Genomic DNA, 6088 nt, shown 5'->3' on the forward strand with positions numbered 1-6088 from the left:
CGAAGACCGTGCTATAAAATAATGCACGAGGCCCGGGCACAAGGTTTCAGTGCCTTTCTCCTGTATCCAGCAACCATAAAGCTATCCCGGGACCACGACAGCTACACGTTCAGCGAGCCAGGTGAGGCCGAAAAGTTTGTGGCTGCTTACAAAGCTGAGAACGGGTGATGTTAAAAGAACAGGATCTAAACCGCTTCAGACTGCTCTATGAATAACTACTAAGTTTGCTGATATGCAGGTTAGCAGGCTTCTCTGTCCCTGGAAGCCTGTATGCCTTATTTTGCCTTTGTTTATTTACTTTTTATTTTATTTTTTAATTATTATTATTACTGCTCCTACCCTGAGGGAATAGGCAGTGTCAGATGTTATCGATGTTTAAGTTCTACAAATAAAATTTACCAATCTATTCTATCTTTTTTTTTTTTATTATTATTATTATTATTATTTATTTATTTTAATTTTATTTTTTATTTTTTATTTACTCCTATAGCTTAGCAATCAGCAACATATCTAGGGCGAACAAATAATAAATAATGTCACAATGTCACATATATTTATTCATATTCTTTGAGTAGGTTTTTATTTCCCTTTAATTAATGAAGAGAGAGGGAGGACTAGGCTCTGCCCATGGTTCACTGGTACATTAGTATGGGGAATGGGGTCAATGGGTCTTCTTTTTTTTTAATCTTTTATTTTTTCTGTTGTTTCCTTTTTTTCCTTTTTTTTTTTTTTTTTTTGTGTGTGTGCGCGTGTGTGTGTGTGTGTGTGTGTGTGTGTGGGTGGGTGTGTGGGTGTGTGGGTGTGTGGGTGTGTGGGTGGAAGCGGGGGGTGGGATGTCCAGGCATGGGTGCACTATGTTATATTTTCCAAAATGTTATCATTATGAATGGATAAAATAAATGTACTTTCATTGAATGCCCGTGGGTTGAACTCTCCACAAAAACGTGCTAGTGTCTTAGATCTGCTACATAGGAAGAACATCCACTTTGCATTTATTCAAGAGTCACACTTCCAAGAAGCTGATACATACAAGTTCAACAATAAGCATTATGAGGTGACCGCGTCCTCCTGTTACACTAAAAAAAGCAAAGGTGTTCTCATAGCCATTAGGCGTAATTTATCATATATTAATCTAGGTACAGGAGGAAGCGGTGATGGCCGAATCACTTATTGTAAAATTTCCTACAATGGCATTAAAATTGCATTGATCTGTGTTTATGCTCCAAATAATTTTGACAAAACTTTTTTTGATTCTTTAGAAGCTATTTTACTAGATCTCCTTGACTATCAGCTTCTTATAGGTGGAGACTTCAATGCCGCGCGTTTACATCAAGAAGACAGGACAGGGCCAAACGAAAGCTATGATCAAAAACTTGCCTCCAGCGCACTACAAAAAATGACAAGCGATTTTAATCTTATTGATTCTTGGCGTCTTATGAACCCTTCTTCCAGGGAATTCTCCTATTATTCATCACGGCACAAAACCTTTTCCAGGATCGACTATATATTTGTCTCCAAATCACTGTTTCAGTTAATTTACGAAACGGATATGATTCCTTTTCCACTATCAGACCATAGAGCTGTGTCATGCTCACTCAAAGTCAAAACCGGACAGGCTAAGGCATCTCGCTGGCGTTTTAATACCACTTTACTCCAGAACGATGATTTCAAAAATGAACTCAAACAAGAATTGGACTTCTTTATAAATATAAATAAACCTTCAGTGGAGGATCCAAGAATTCTGTGGGAGGCAGTCAAAGGATGTATCAGGAATAAAACTATTTCATTTGCTTCTAGACTTAACAAAGCAAAGAACAATAGGATTAGTTTATTAGAAACCAATATAGTTCGAACAGAACAACAAATGCTAATTCAACCAACACCCGAAAACACTATAAAACGTCAGGAATTATTAGAGGAATTGAATCAATTGCTGAGACAGAAAGCTGAATTTCAGATTCATCGTACTCGCCAAAAGCATTATTTAAACGATGCCCGACCAAGCCGCCTCTTAGCCCTTAAAATCAGAAATAGTGAGCAGCTTGCAAATATACCTGCAGTCACGACAGAGGAGGGCACTATAACTTCTGACCCCGTCGGCATAAATAACACGTTTAAAAAATTCTATCAAAAACTTTATGCCTCAGAAGCCACCTACAACAGTGAAACCTGCTGTAACTTTTTAAACTCCCTCCACTTACCTAAAATCTCATCTGAAAGCGCTAGCTTACTCGAAAAGCCAATCACCTTAAAAGAATTAACCCAAGCAATAAACTGCATGAATAAAGGCAAGTCCCCGGGTCTGGATGGTATTCCTCCAGAGCTATATTCAGTTTTCTGGTCTCAGCTTGGCCCACTGCTTCTAGATATGATTAATTTTTCAATCTCCCAAGGTTCCTTTACAGACAGCAGCAATGTAGCTATCATAACCTTACTGTTAAAGAAAGACAAGCCGCCTACCGAATGTGCCTCCTACCGACCCTTGAGCCTCTTGAACACTGAACTTAAAGCCTATGCCAAAGTTTTGACAATGAGATTAGAGCACATTATGACAAGTCTTGTACATCACGACCAAACAGGGTTCATAAAGTCACGTTTGGCCTCTGATAACGCGCGCCGGTTACTCCATATTTTAGATTCATCTTCCAAATCCACAGCGTCAAACGCAATTCTCTCGCTTGATGCAGAGAAAGCGTTCGACCGCCTAGAGTGGGAGTATTTGTGGTCAGTACTTCAGCATATGGGCTTCAGCGAGGGGTTAATCTCTATGATTAAGACATTATACGCCAACCCCACAGCAGTAGTGATAACAGGCAATACCTGCTCCTCTAGATTTAAAGTATCTCGCTCTTCTAGACAAGGCTGCCCACTGTCTCCGTTCCTATTCTGCCTATCGCTGGAGCCCATTGCTCAATTTATCAGGCAATCAGAAAATCTGGCACCAATAATGGTCCACAACACCCCCCATTATATCTCCCTTTACGCCGACGACATTTTAATTTATACAAGCAATCCACACATATCAATACCATTCCTTCTTCAATCTTTCGAACAATTCGGAAAAATGTCAGGTTATAAGGTGAATTGGACAAAATCAGCAGTTATGCCATTGAATAGAACCACAACCAACTTGGAATCTTTTAATATTCCCGTGGTTGAAAGTTTCAAGTATCTGGGCATCTCCATATACCCGGCAGTGAACACTTTAATCAACAATAATTATAATAAAACATTACATTCTATTACAAACGACCTAAATAGATGGGGCTCACTCCCAATATCCTTTCAATCTCGCCTTTCTATCATAAAAATGAATGTTCTACCGCGCATTAATTTCTTTAACTCCATGCTCCCTTTGGCCCCTCCAAAAGGATATTGGAAAAAATTACATGCCATCATAGGTTCCTACTTATGGAATTGGAAAAAACCAAGAATAAAAACCTCAACATTATACCGGCTTAAACCATCAGGTGGCATTAACCTCCCAAACTTCGAATGGTATTCATGGTGTTTTGCCCTACGTTCACTTTCTCTCTGGTTAAAACCAGACACACTCACATCATGGAAACCAATCGAAGAACAGTTACTTAAGCCCCATGACATGTCATGCTTTTTATACTCTAATATACCACTAAAGATAGTAAAAAACAAATGTGGTCCAATTATCTCTCACCTCATCTCCGTTTGGTATAAAGTCAATAAATTCATGAAAATAAAAAACAATTATTATCAACAATCTCCAATTTTCCATAATTATGCATTGCTAATAGGCAAAAAAATAGCCTCCTTCTCTCCATGGGAACGCCAAGGGGTCCACACGCTCGGGAAAATAACAGACCAAAACGGACTAAGAGAATTCAAAGACCTGCAGGAAAATCACAAATTACCTGCAACGTCATTTTTTTTTTACTTGCAAATACGAGCAGCGATGCGTGCCCATGGCGTCCCATGGGGATGTCGTTTAGAAAATCATCCCCTCCATACCACTTTGTGTAAGGAAAAAAACAATGGCCTTGTTTCAGATCTCTATATACTTGTCACTAAAGCCTCTTACAAACAATTGCCTATTGAACACTTCTGGAAAACAGAGCTAAAAGATCACTCTGAGTGGAACTGGACAAATATTTGGTCCAATGTATCTCTGTCTTCGAGAAACCCAAACCACCAAATGATCCACTACAAGTTCATTCATAGGGCTTATCTCTATCCTAGGAGATTGCACCTGATGAAACTTAAGGACAATCCTTATTGTGATTTCTGTTCAGACAAGGTCATTGGGACTTTTCTTCACATGGTATGGGAGTGTCCCCAGGTTCACTGTTTTTGGGAAAATGTTGCTGGTGCTCTGTCAAACCTAATGGAAAGAGAATTGCCCTACACTCAGAGGTTACTCTTACTGAATGAGACTTCCAATCTTAAATTAAATATCAATGAACGCCGCCAAATTCTAGCTGGTCTCACAGCTGCTAAAAAGATGATAGCATGTCGATGGAAACTTAGACAAACCCTGAGTGTGGAGCAATGGCTCTCATCATTTAAAGACATTGTCCAGTTGGAGCTCTCAGCAGCTCGGATCCACGGCGCCAAAAGCGAAAATATCTCATGTTGGTCAAATCTGTTACATAAAATGCAGCTACTGTGTGAAACTTGATTGCAAATGCTTTGATTGTACGTAATAACTATGAATGTACAGTACATAACGATATGTATTCCAAATACAGTGTAAATGTTACATAACTATATGTATCCAAAGCTATTTCTGTAGATGTCACTGACGGAGGAAATTAGCAAATATGTTTGTTCTGTCTATCACTCTTGTCTACCAAGACTTGTGTTGTTTGCTTTTTGCTTTTTGCTTTTTATTTTTTGTTACCATGCCTGGACAGTAGGGGTGGGACATGGGGGTGTGAGTGAGTGTGTGAGTGTGTAGTATCTAAGTGTGGTATTGTTTTACTGTATCTTTATTTCCTTAAAATTCACATGAACATGTATTGTGCATTACTGCTCATACTAAAAGACCCATTATCACAAAGGGTGAGGGGGGGAAAAAATATAAAAAATCTGTGCTGCATATGAAATTGTTATGTAAAACTTATAACCCGCACAACCCAATAAAAACTTGATCACAAAAAAAAAAAAAAAAAAATGTAATAATGAATGCGTAGCTACAGGTACAGCAGAGAATACCATTATATAAATCTTTAATGTAAATCTTTTAAGTTGACTCTTTTAATAGGAAATTTTAATTAGAGTGTTCTAAGACAAAACCCCCCGAGCCTGTGGGCATTTTTCTATCATTTCATCAGTTTATTGCCATGGTCTAAAGCAGTGGTTCTCAACTGGGATGCTGTCAGGACCCACCATAATCCAAGTGACCCAAATAACAATTTAAATTTTTAAACATAGAATGATTGGTGAATAACCGTTAAATAAATCAATAAAGCTGAAATTATGACCAAGACAACAGTATTTTTTACAGATTCAGATGTTTCTACACTCACTGATAATGTTATTTGGGTCCCGACCCACCAAGTGAGAACCACTGGTCTAAAGTAGACATTAGAAGGCTGTTTCTGTGCTACTAGAAAATGAGTCTAATCAGTGTCACCCAACAGGGTTTCTCTCTGTTTTATTTCTTAGTAGCAGTATTGTTAAACATTTACATTGTTCTTTGAAATAAAGGTTTCTATTTTTTATTAATGTTTTTATTGCTTATTTTGCACAATATGCACCATTCATCATAAGACATTTTGTATTGCTTTGAGAATAATGAAGTTCTTTGCAATGAAGACTAATGTGTTAGGAAATTGCAAAGTTGGTCTACAGTAAACTATGAGCAGATGGTAACATATATAGAATGTCTTTGTAATATCCAAATAATCACTGAAATATGCAGCATTCATTTATTATTTTTTCTACTGTATTAGACTGTGATTTACAGAATACTACTGTAAAGTAATTTTACCTATGAATACCGTAAAATAACGGTATATTGCTGGCGTCCTAGCTGCCAGCTCTTTACTGTAAATTGTTGTAATACAGAAATATACCGTTTTTCTTGTTTACAGACTATTACCGTAAAGTCACT

This window comes from Gobius niger (genome assembly GCF_951799975.1).
Source record: "Gobius niger genome assembly, chromosome: 14".
NCBI classification, from domain to species: Eukaryota; Metazoa; Chordata; class Actinopteri; order Gobiiformes; family Gobiidae; genus Gobius; species Gobius niger.